We start from the raw sequence: 13,385 nt of genomic DNA, 5'->3' as shown, positions 1-13,385 counted from the left end.
AAATCAAGTGAATAAATCTAAATTGTAAAATGAAAGTTACAACTTTTAGGCAAACTACAAAAACCAGTAAAAAACAACTGGAAGGGCTTGGTCACAGTGTTGGGCTACCATGCAGAGAAGTGGCCTGCTGGCAGACAGGCACAGTCCTGGTTGCACCCCACACTTTGGCTCTGGACACTCAAATGGCCAGGAAACTGGGAAAAAATGAACAAGGTTGCAGTGTAGAAACCAAGATCGAAGTCCTGGAGCTTAACACACAGGAGCAGCTGTGGCCACAGCTGGGAAGCAAGCAGGCAGAACCTGGTCACAGAGCTGAAAAGAAAAGCTACAGGGCAACAGGATCTCAGGCCAAACTTAACACTTTTTGCAATATCCCCCAAGCCACGGAAAACCCGGACAGCAAGGCTTTTAAAAATGCCCATGCCAAAACAGGCCCCACAGATATCCAATCCCTAGCCTTAAATACACATCAACAATTTTGGGGCACAAAGCAAAGGATCATGGAATATACTATCAAAATAGCTTACTCCAGGACAACCCATTATAAGGTTTATTAAGTGTCTAAGTGTTTTCTTCCTATTGTAATTTTCCTTTTATTCACAGAGTCACAGAATCACTAGGTTGGAAGAGACCTTCAAGATGATCGAGTCCAGCACATGCCCTAGTACCTCAACTAAACCATGGCACCAAGTGCTACTTCCAGCCTTTTCTTAAACACATCCAGGGATGGTGACTCCACCACCTCCCTGGGCAGACCATTCCGGTACTTTATCATTCTTTCTGTAAAAAAATTTTTTTCCTAATATCCAACTTAATTTTCCCTTGACTCAGTTTGAGACTGTGTCCTCTTGTTCTGTCAATTGCTGCCTGGAGAAAAGGCCACCTCCCACCCGACTACAATTACCTTCCAGGTAGTTGTAGAGAGTGACAAGGTCATCCCTGAGTCTCCTTTTCTCTAGGCTGAACAAGCCCAGCTCCCTCAGCTGTTCCTCACAGGGTTTGTGTTCCCAGACCCCTCCCCAGCCTCGTTGCCTCCTCTGGACACACTCAAGCGTCTCAAGGTCCTTCCTAAACTGAGGGGCCAGAACTGGACACAGCACTCAAGGTGTGCCCTCACCAGTGCTGAGTAGAGGGGAAGAATGACCTCCCTGCTCCTGCTGGCCACACCATTCCTGATCCAGGAGCCATTGGCCTTCTTGGCCACCAGGGCACACTGCTGGCTCATGTTCATCTGTCGACCAGCACCCCCAGGTCTCTTTCTGCCTGGGCACTGTTCTTCATTTATTATAGTAATCTAAATTAATTTCTGTACTACTTCTTTGTGATATCCAATTCACAAAGACATTTTTCTAAACCCCCTTTTGTCTAAACTGTGCAACACAAGGCAATGCAGAGATTACAGTGTCACTTGTGAATGATTATGTCACTATGACAATTTTCCTGAATTAAGTGGTTGAGTCACTCGCCTAATTAGGTCAGACACAGCACCACAATAAGGTGCCTATTGCCAGTGCCTCTGGACCCAAATACACTGGGATCAGGCTTGCAAAGTGCTGTCAGAATCATCCATCATCCCCCATAATCCTGAAAAACTGGGAGGAGCTTTAATATTTATGGAGTGACTTCACGGCTTGAAAATCTGCATTATATGGAGAGATTTAGAAATTCCTTTGATTCAGTTCATTGGAGGGAAAGCATGAAGCATCATAGTCTGAAACAAAAATATTCTTCATTAGCTAAAATAATCTCAAAATTAGAGTAGAGGTAGGAGTAAGAGGGAGACAATGGGAGAAGAAGTGACTTGTCTAGGTCAGTCTTCAGCTGATCTAAAATAGGCCAGAGGAGCTGTGCTTTTGTAATGCTTCTTTTCTCCCTGTCTATAAAAAGAATCTCTCTTGGTAGTAGGCATCTAGATCCAAGAGACAAAAATCCTGCTCACATTTTAAAACCGTGGATCATTTGGAAATGCAACAATTTGCAAAAGGGAAGGGGATTGCTTTTTTGCACCATTGGCCGTCCTTAGATCAAGATTGGGTAATTTTCAAAAATTTTCCTCAACCTGAGCCTGGAATAGGAATTTTAGATAGAATGTCTTGGGTGGTGATACATAGATGTGACTGTTACAGTAAAACATAAAAAAACCAAACCCAAAAAACCCAGTATACATAAAGGATGAAGCAAATGCAGAGTAGTTCAAAATCCTGATAACTTCTTGTACTGTAGCACTGTGTTTCTTCTGTGCCAAAACTTCACCCTGAGAGTTTGATGTCCTTGACTTTGCTATTAAGGGGTAGTGTGAATAAGCAGAAGTTTTGGGCACATTGTACGTCATCTCTGGGTACGACACAACCCAAATTCAGCCACCATGAAGCTGCCTGAAAGATGTGGAGCCAAACACCCCACCTTTAGTAGTGATTAGAAATTGTGCCAATTTGGCAATAAACCTAGTATACCATGATTTTAAAACCTAAGTGGTGCTAGCAAAGCAAGAAAAAAGGTCATAACTTTAAAATGTTGTTTTATCTTCACTAAGCACTAAGTATTCCTTGCATGTAGTTTAATCAAATATCATGAAATAAATTCTAAGTCACTAGAGACATGCCAATAAAAACATCTCAGGTGCTAAATCCTAACCAAATTCTGTCTTTTGGGAAAAAACATAAAAAGAAAATTTACAGCTTATATTTTCTGTTCAGCTTCTTTTTCAGATTTGCAGTCAATTTATATGTCTGTATGCAATACCCTGGGATACAAAAGGAAAAATTGCCTGCCTGAGTGATCATTTCTCTTTGGAAAAGCTGGTAACACTTCCTGTTCAATGCTGTTTAATAGCAATTCACTAAATTTCAACTAAATGCAATGTTTCAGCTAAATGCAAGTGCCACACCAAGAGTAGGCTGGTAAAACCTGCCAGGAGCTGAAGTTCATAAGTTGTCACCTTCCATGACTGCACTTTGCTTCAATGGGGCAGCAAAAAAGTCATGAAAGTGCTTGTACCACCACAAGGAAAATGGTGTAGGAGCTGAGTTAGTTGGCAACAGATTTAACCTCCTACTGTACTGGAAAATGATTTCTCAAGTGAAGATCACTTGTCAAATGAAAGTTTCTTTGTAATGTACAGGAGGTTCAGTGAGGGCTGCAGCTCTTCAACCTCTCAGACAGAGGTCACAGGAATCAATAATTCAGCCCCAAAATATTATTGTGTGTACTCTGGTGACTGAATATACCCTTTGTGAGCACAGTGGTGTGTTAGCATCTAACACTGGTGTTCACCTTTTACATGGGCTGAGAGCCTGCACCTCGCTACAAAATGATTGCTTGTTCTGACTTGGATACTGCTCCTTGTCTGGCACAGCTGCCCAGGAGGTCTGGCTGAGGATTTGGAATGCCCTCAGCCACAGTCAGAACTCCTTTGGAATAGGGCATATGTGGTTAAAGCCAGGCACTGCTGTCAGTGATGGGAAGGTGGGAGCAGAAGAGGAGGAGGCCTAATGACTAAATAGAAAACTTGAGTTTCTTTGTATCTTTCGAGTTAAACGTTTCCAGACCTGCCAGAGAGAATTTCTACCTAACACCTAAAACATGGGAAAATGTAGCCTTTGGTACACTTTCAGAAATGTTGCCTTACGCTGTTGCCACCAAGAGGCTGCAGCAGAGAAGAGCATTAATTCATACCTTAAAGCAGCGTGTAAATCAAAATCCATATACTAGGATTTTCCACATGATCCATGTCATGGGAGAGAAACACAAGATTGGTGCAAAGGGAATTCTAAATGTCACAATTATGCACAAAGTGCAGCAATTATTTTATTTTATTCAATGAGAAAACAAAACCGAAATGTCAACATGTTTGCATGTAGGTTTCCACACTGGTCCTTTCAGGAATGCCAAGAAGAAGACAGAATTAGGAAAACTTCAGCAGATTCTTGTGGCAACAGCAACGAAGTACCAGTTACCCGCTTCTCCTATGCTGATCTGGTGAGGTGAGGTGAGAAAAAAAATTTAAAAGTAAGAACCGTTTAATAGCTGGAACAAAGTAAAAATATAATAATAATAACAATAACAATAATAACAATAATAACAATATTAACAATATTAACAATAATAGCTATTATTATTATTATTATTATTATTATTATTATTATTATTATTATTATTATTATTATTATTATTATTATTATTGTTGTTGTTGTTGTTGTTGTTGTTGTTATTATTATTATTGTAAGGAAAACAAGAGAAAGAAAGGAATAACACCTGAGAGAGGAATAAACTCCCCACTGAGTGATGCCCAGCCCGTTCTCAAGCAGCTCATGACCAATTTCTCTCACCTTATTTGCTGCTATGGAATATCCCTTTGGCCAGTCTGGTTCATCTGTCCCAGTATTTTGTATACCTGCTCACTGACAGACCATGGGAAACCAGAAAATCCTTGATTAAAGGTAAGCGTTACCTGGCAACAACCAAAGCATCAGTGTGTTATCAAGGTTGTTTCCATTCTAAATCCAAACTCCAGCACTGTCCCAGCTCCTAGGATCCATCCCAGCTGAAACTAGGATCCCTCTTGGTGTTGCTCTGTAATAGCTGGATGTGTTGCAGTCTCCCAAGATATTTATTGGAGGTTAGTGAGACTGTGCCTCAGACTGTAAACTCTGGAGTTTGAGTTAAGGGCCATACTGAGCATCATTATTTTGCCTTCTGGGCATCCATTCTCCAGCATTGCTCAGAATCCTGTTTAAATCTCTACAAAATAAATATCCTCTGCTTGAACCCTTTAGTTAAAATGATGAGCAAATGGATTAAACATGTTGATAAAAAACTAGGTTTTGGACAAAAACCATGCTGAGCATTGTCACAACAATAAATATTTATCTAGATCTTCCTTTTTCTCAAGCATTTGCTAGCAAGCAATGCTGGACCAACCTTGAGAAGAGAAGCTCTGGGGTGACCTAATTATGGCCTTCCAGTACCTGAAGATATCCTGCAGGATAAATGGAGAGAGACAATTTACAAGTGTCTGGAGTGACAGGACAAGGGAGAATGGCTTCAAACTGACAGAGTATAGGTTTAGAATGGGTATGGGGATGAAATTCTTCCCTGTGAGGTTGCCCAGAGAAGCTGTGGCTGCCCCATTCCTGGAAGTGCCCAAGGCCAGGTTGGATGGGACTCTGAGCAACCTGGGATAATGGAATGAGGTGATCTTTAATGTTTTTTCTAACCCAAACCATTCTGTGATTCTCTGTGAATTCTCAGTGAAGTCTGTGGATCTCTTTCCCATCTATGCACTATTTTACTTGTTTTTCAATGGGCATTTCCCACAACTCTCCACTTAACTGCTTCATGTCGTGTTTGGAAAACAGTGTTTGAGCTCAGGCATAGCATTTAGACCACATGGATTCTCCCCATGGATCAATGAGAAAGCTAAAAGAAGATGTGGAATTTATTGGAGAGAAAGGAATTTTGTAATGCCTTTCCAAGTTATAAATCTGACAGGGAGAAAGCTCTTTTTCAGTCACTTCTGAAGAGGTCTCAGACTTTATGGCCCCCATGTCTTCGTATTGGGAATTGTTTGGAACCTGTGACTGTTTTCTTGGATTTGTGAGGAGAACAAGGAGGCTGTGATTTCGCTGGATCTCAGCTGCACAGGTCAAGAACATACATTTGGTGTTGTTCTGAAAGATTATTTTTCCAGCTTGTGGATTACTTTATTAATGTGATGGATACAATATGAGACTTGTGGATGAGAGAATGTGAGAGAGCTGCCAACACTCTCTTCTGAAGCATTTGGGTAATTTGAGAGCTGCTGCAATGACTGATGGACCTGCCATGCCCTGGAATAACATTTTTCTTGTTATTCACTAGCCTGAAACTTAGTTTCTAGCATGGCTGCCATTTAATGTCTGCATTTCCTACAGTTTCCACAAGTTCCACTGTGTGGCATCTGACTTGGATCATGCTTTATCCAAGGGGCATATTAGGTAGGGAAAACACATTACCAAGCTTTAGTCCATTCTTTAGTCCATTTTGTAAAAGCATAGGGACAACTGCTTGCTTAGTGTTTCTTTGAAAGATCACTAAAGGAATGGGATGCTGGAATTCAATAGGACTTGGATGTTGGATTCCCTGTAGGTTCATTTGAAATCCCAACTCAAGTAACTTGGCAAGAGGTAGCAGGGTTATGTTTATTACAATCCAAACTAGAAAGGTCCATGGTCAGTGTAAAAGCAAGCACAGGCCTCACTGCCATAAGGAGCCATTTCCACTTAATTAATTAACCATGTGCCCAAGAGCTTTCTCAATAGGAATATTTGCTTCAATTTAAGAATTCTGTGCAAGGCTGCAGAATAGGAATATTGTTTAATTTAGGGAAATGGCATAAGGCTTATTTAATATAGAACAGAGACCTTCTGTGTTAGAAAAAAAATATAGAAAAATTCTACTTTTGGATTTTCTTTACTATACAATCCAAGTACACTGTGTAAATTGTAGTTTTTCTGTAGATGCTGTTGTTTTTAATAACTTTGCATCAAACTATTTCTGACTATATGATCAAAAAAAAAAAAAAGCAAAGCCCCACTGCCAGTTGAATTTTTTTCCTATTTTCCCATAATCATTAGGATTAAAGCATTCTGAATGTTTTAGTTATTACAAAAAAGTCCCAAATTAAATGTAGTGCCAGAGAAATCCTGGCCACATTTTTTATTATTTTATAAGAAAAAGGGTGAACCAACGAACTTATGGTGCTGCCAGTTTAAAACAAATTAAGTACAATTTTCACAGATCCTGCAGTTAAATTACTGCCCTCCCTGTTACAGGATATTGGGAGGCCAAAATTCTGGAGCAGCTTATAAAAGGATCCAGACAGAGGCATACAAGAAAGTTCTGCAGGCATCTATTAAACACAGTCATTGCACAATCCTAAATGACCCACTCCCAGAATCCGGTAATGCACGGTAGTGCCGTGCCTTCCTTGTTAAGAGGGCATATTGGGCTATCCAGGCACTTCGATGGAGCTGGCACAGGAGATCAGGCATTCCTAGGAAATTTTTTTGCTAGAATAAAGAAGACAGCACCAGAATGGGTAAATAATTGGGGTATGGTCATCTAGAACTTAGGTCAATCACGTGGGGCCATTCCTCTGTCCTCCCTTGCTCCCTCTCCTTCCAGGTCTCCACTGCAACTTCTGCTTAAAATTTAGGCACATGTGCTATTTCCCAAACTGCAGGTACCTAAACTCCTCTGATGCTTTGGGTGTCAGATGTACTTGTATACTCTGTCTCTATCTGCAAAGCCAGTGCTTTCTTTCTTTCCCAGATTTGGAGGGTAAGTATATTTTTAATACTCCAGAAGCACAGAGGCATAAAAGTAATAGCAGAGAGATAAGGGCTCGGTAAGAAGTTGCTGAGCAATAGGCTGCTCTGTTGAAGATCCCTGAAGTGAATCTCAGATGATGTTGCAGCCATCTACTTTCCCTGGAGTCAAGCTGATGGTCAGGGACCTTTATCTTTATATTTTCATCCCTTTTCAATTCCCATCTGAGCATCAAGTGTCTCCCTAGATCCTGTACCTCAAAGAGGTGTCCCCACTTCTCTCTGTGCAAGAAGAAGAATGCCAAACTCACATGTTTTCTATGCAGTTCTTTGGTTGGGTTCTCATACTCTGAACATGCCAGTGATTTAGAGCCAGGATAATTGGATGGGATGAGTAAGAATTAAAGTAATCAAGACTTTAGGAGTAAGAAAGTCAACATACAACATTTAAACACCCCAGCACCAGTCAGATCATTCAGAGGGAGCCAGAATCTGCCCCAGCTCCTTCTGTTTTAAACGGAATGTGTGGGTTTTATGTTGTCTATATTATATCCAGATAGAAAAAATATCAAACCAGGTCAGCATGGAATGAAGCCAAACATCTGGTTCTTTATTGTTCTGGTACAGAATGAGTATTCAAACACCCTCGTGCCTCCCCTGGAAAGGGCAATTTTGACACTGTCCCTTGCAACACTGTGCATCTGTTGCATCGTGCTTCAGTGCTCTGCTGCAGGGTCTGGGGACCCCTTTGGGAGGCCTTTGATGGGCAGTGTCAGCCCCTCTGCTGTCCTTCACATGGAAGCAGCTTTGCCCAGGGTGAAGGGGTCTCACAGCTGAGCTGCTCTGCACAGCTGAGGATGGGTGTTAACTGCCTCTGACCAGAGGCTTTTTCACTACCCACCCAAAACTTCTCCTCCTCCCCACCCTTTGGTGTGAGTGTCTGTGTAAACCTGGCAGCTGATAGCCCCGAGACTGTGGTCTGTCTCCACCTCAAAGCTGCTAAGCTTGATCCCACCCTGAATGGATTCTCATCTTCATCGACGGGCATCGAGCAGTTCAGTCAGGGTTTTGGTGGTCTTCTCTGAAGCATTTGTAATACAGTTTCACTATAATAGGCAAAGGTCCTTCACGAAGGTGTTTAAACCATAAATTATAGCATTCAGATGCTGACAGTCTTTCTGGCTTCTGGCTCTCTCTCAGCAGTATGGCTGAATAACTTAGAAGGTTAAGCCCTGTTTTGGACAGGTTGTCCTAGTTTGGAGGACAGGTGTCTGCTAAGAAAGGCAGGAGCCTCTCTTTGAAATGGAGAATGTAAACCCACTCCCTCCAAATTATTATAATTTTGAAATCAAGGGGCTTTCAGGCAAAGATATGGGAATTAGGAATAACAGTTCTTTTCTAGGGAAATTAAAATAGAAATACAGTACTACAAAGAAACAAACTCCAAACCCTGACAAAGTCAGAGTACAACCTGACACCCTGTCAGGCAGGGTGTTGGTAGCAGTCCCATTCCATGGTGGCTGCATCCTCCTGCAGTGACAGATGTGATTCAGTTGGAGCAGTGCTCCTGTACAAGGTGCAGTCTCCCTCTGGAGGTCCAGTGGTGATGTGGAGAAATCCGGTTTTCCTCTGGAGTCCAGTGGAGAAAGGGGCTCCCTTAGTGTCCCAAAACCTCTGTTTTTATCTTGGTAAGAAATGTTGGGCTCTTCCCCCTGGCTGGAGCAACTTCCAATGGGATGCAGTAATTTTATCAGTCCCACAGTGGGACTCAGTGGCCATTAGCAGAAAATGACTGGCTGGAGGAAGGATGGGTTGTGAAAAGATAAAGAACAATGCCCTGCCTGGTTTCAATGGATGGCCCATTAGCAGAATATCTGCCGTTGAGATAAGGATCACTGCCCCCACCCTCAACAGATGATGATAGAATAGATACCTTTTATCACACTCTGTATTGTAACCCAAGACAACAGGTGAGAAGCTGATTTTTCAAACCCTTCTTGTTAGAAAGCTTGAGAGGCTCAGAGCAAAGGAAAAACGGCCAGATTTGGCCATGGATTGGGAGACAGGGCAAGCCTTGTCCCTGTGCTACAGGACAACAGGACACTCTCAACACAGCACCCCTCAGCTCAATTCACTCTGCTCTTAAAACATAGTGGTGCTTTTCATTAGCTTTTTTTTCTTCAAGAACAATATTATTTCAGACTCAACAGTCCCTTATACTCACAAAATTTCCTAGTGGGAATGGTGCTTTATAGTTTATGGATGTGCTTTCCAAAATAATAACTAACTCAAAATTACATTCTGTTTTGCTTAATCTCTTTTAATTGGCATCTCAGAGGCTTTGCAGGAATCTGGCTGCAGATTTTCCACTTTTTATCCGGTTGTAATTTTTTTTTTTTTTTACTTTTAGCAATGGCATGCAGAGAAAAGCACCCTCTTTGATAACAGTGCCTGCCTGAAGATTCTTAATTAAATTGTACTCAGCATGGTGCAAAAATCACAAGGTTTAGGAGGCATGAAGCGCAAGGATAATGTGGCATTTTATATGACAGCTTTTCTTTTCAGCAGGATTCCATGGCATTTTCTTTGCCTATAATATAAAATACTGCTAATGGAAATTACCTAAAAATTGCATGCATTTTGTCTTCTGCTAAGTTTTAATTGGTTGTCTTTCTTAAAAGTTGTTAAATGGGCCTCTTACCATTGATAGTATGGTGTATACCACATTTATTCATGCATACAAAATAGATTTAGGATAAATTCCAAGATTACACACACAAATTGATGCATGACTCCAGCTGCTTAATTAAAATAGTAAAAAAAAGCCCCTATTTCTTTTTACATCAACTAATTTTCTACCCTGTGTTACATCTTTCCTTACTACTCCAAAACCCTTCCTATTATTCTTGAAGTAGAAATTGCATTTGTAGCCCCAAGAATGCTGCACTCCACCCACAGAATTTACTTTATCTATCCATCTCCCACTAATCTTTTGAGACTCCAGTGGTACAGAAAAGGACTACCTCCCCAAATTGCTATTGTTCAGCTGCCCTGAAATGAACTGTGTCATATGAATTCCCTTTGCAACACTGGTGAAGAGATTCCTCAATGTTTTTTCTCACAAATCATTGTAGATGTAGTTTCCCAGGGTATCTTGCCATGTCTGTGGACCTTTTTGTGCTAAAACTGTGGGTTGTTTTCCAAGCTTCCTTTAAATTTTCTCTAAAACATTTTATATTTCTGAATATTTAATTTTTTTAAATGTTCTTAGCCAATGTCTGCATTTATTAAGTAATAAACATCCACTTTGGTGAATATTATTGGTAATATTGCTTGCGCTTTGGAAATAGAACTGTAGTGGCAGTCTCTCAGTATATTGTCAGAAATAAATGTGATTTGTGGGCAGATCTTGGGTCTACCACTTCAGAGTGGTTCCCAGAAGTATCTGAGTCAGGCTCTGTGCTGAGTCACAAATCCTCTCCTGCTTCCTCCTTGCTTGCAAGTAGTAGTTTTCTTCTGAACTGTATTAGCAAGAAAAGAATTGCTTCCCACACTCCTGGCACTGGCTGAAGTATGAAAATGTATTTTTGTGTGTATAGGAACACGTGTGCCTTTTATACCTGCTCACAATTAGGAGGTCATTTATATTCATTTATATGAGACTGTGCCTACTCATACTCCTGGCTCAGGCAACCCTATGGTTGGTAAAATATATCCCTCCAAAACCAATGGAAGAGTAGACTCAGGATATGCTTTCTCTAAAGATCTGAGCTACTAATATGATGGGAACAGGAAACTGCCCTCTCCAACAAGCCAAGTTTGATCCAAAATGGCAAAATGTGGGATAGAACTGTGCTTGGCAAAGCCTGAATCTTAGTTCTGAGACCAACCTTTTAGGAATATTTTAAGCTTTGCCTGGGGAGGTCAATCATGACACATCACTTCCAAAGGTGGTAGCAGGCAGAAATCTGAACCCAGAATACGGGTTCAGATGAAGGGATGGCTCAAACTGAAAGGTGAAGGTTTTTGGTCTCCAAACACACTGCCTGAAGAGTGTCGTGGTGTGGTGGTGTCACTTTGACAAAAGCTTCTAGCTCCTGATAATTGCCATGCCACTTCTAATGTCCAAATACCTCTAAAAAGTGCATAGACTACTTCTAGAGCAGGACTCTTGATTATTCAGTATCCTTGCAAATAAAATAAATCATATTGTTGATGGTCAGGGTAAGATTTTAAAAGCTTTCAGGAAGTTATGAAATCACAGCTCCAAGTGTGGCCACTGAGGATGAGGAATGGGTGGGGCAACTCCAGGTGTTGTGGCCCATCAGGCAAGATTCACACCTTCCTCTGAGGTATGAATGTTCCAGTATTCCAGAGTGGAATTTTCACAGCTGAGCCACGTTAGCATGAGGCATGACAAGAAGGATTTATACCACCTTGAAGGATTTTCCTCTTATCAGACTCTTGCTTTAGCTGGAAATCCAGTTTTTAGCCTTAGCCTTCTGCACCTAGGAGGCCACTCTGCACATCATTACCTAAGCACCGACTGTTTGAGTCCCTAGCACAAATGAACTGTAAGACACAACACTCCAGCATCTGGCAGCACCCGGGTGGCTACGGCAAGTGGTTGAGTGTTTGAGTCATTAATCACCAGCAGTCCAGCGATTCAAAGCACACATGATTGAAGCAATTGGATTTTCTTGGCTTAGTAACACAAGTGTAGTTTCTGCTGCACGTCTAGTATGAAAGACCGGGATCAAAACCCATCATTTTGCACCCACTCCAGGAATGAGTTCCAACCCAGTCTGGGTTTTCCCCGCATTCTGTATTCTGGTGAATTCCAGTCCAGGTTTTCCCCCATTCCCTATTCCGGGAAAATCCAGTCTGGGTTTCCCCCCATACCATATTCCAGGCCCGATCCGGGCTAACTTTGTAATAGCAATCCCTATCAATTCTATTTTTCCTCATCTTAATATTTTTCCATATTAGTCAGCCTCATATGTAATGTAAAAAGCAGCAAGGTCTTCTCAGCTTATTGAGTGAGACTCAGAGTAAGATTTAATGAAATTCCTGTGTAAATCAATTTTTGGGGCAGTCCCAGGTGTGGTCAGTGAGGATGAGGAGGATTGAAGCAGTCCCAGGTGTGGTCAGTGAGGATGAGGAGGATTGAAGCAGTCCCAGGTGTGGTCAGTGAGGATGAGAAGGAATGAAGCAGTCCCAGGTGTGGTCAGTGAGGGTGAGGAGAGGGCAAGCCCTACTAAAGGCTGCTTTCAGGGGAGTTACCTTCTTCTTCATTTCAGAGGACTCCAGCTCTTTACAGTTGCCTCTCTATTGCACTCTTTAACCAAAATAGAAACCACAGCTTGCTAAGTACAGTGCAGTTGCTTTAAGGACTAATGCTAAAACCCACATAAATTAAGAAAGGTAAAGAGAGAGCAATGCCAGATGGTGAAATGCTGCCCACTTTTTTTCTTTCAGAGTCTAGGTTTCCATCGGTGGACAAGCTGCCAGAAGAGGTCACTCCCTTTCTCCCTCCCTTCCTCCCACCCTCCACTTTCCTTACCCAGGTGATGTCCTGATTGTCTTGATCCCAGCTGTCCAGGGACATCACAAGGCCATCTCTGAAATGATCCTGGGGAAAGCATCACTTGTTTCTCCCCAGGAAGTTTGATTTCTGAGCTTAGATCCCTCACATCTGTGCTCTCAGTGCAGCCCCACAACCGGAGGTAGGAGCTGGGTGCCAGCAACAATTCAGGTGACTTTATACTAAATAAAATGTCAGATCTTCCCTGTTCTGGGGGACTTTGAGAAAGATCTTTTCTGGACTGTAAGGGGTGGGAAAGAGTCTCTTCTCACGCACTTCTCTTCCTTGTCCCCAACCTTCCTTTCCTATGGGGAAATCACAATCCACAGTTTGGAAAGTTTTGTTCCACACTATCACAGGGGACTGTGGGAGGGAATATTAGCAGGGATTCCTTTAGAGGTTTCTGGGACACACTGTGCCAGAATGGGGGAGCACTGGCTGTCCTTTCCCTCTCATCTGATGCTGCTGTGAGCCTTGCAGGCAGCATGGGGGTT

This window comes from Catharus ustulatus, chromosome 4, assembly GCF_009819885.2.
Source record: "Catharus ustulatus isolate bCatUst1 chromosome 4, bCatUst1.pri.v2, whole genome shotgun sequence".
Classification (NCBI taxonomy): domain Eukaryota; kingdom Metazoa; phylum Chordata; class Aves; order Passeriformes; family Turdidae; genus Catharus; species Catharus ustulatus.
This window is presented reverse-complemented; position numbering follows the sequence as displayed.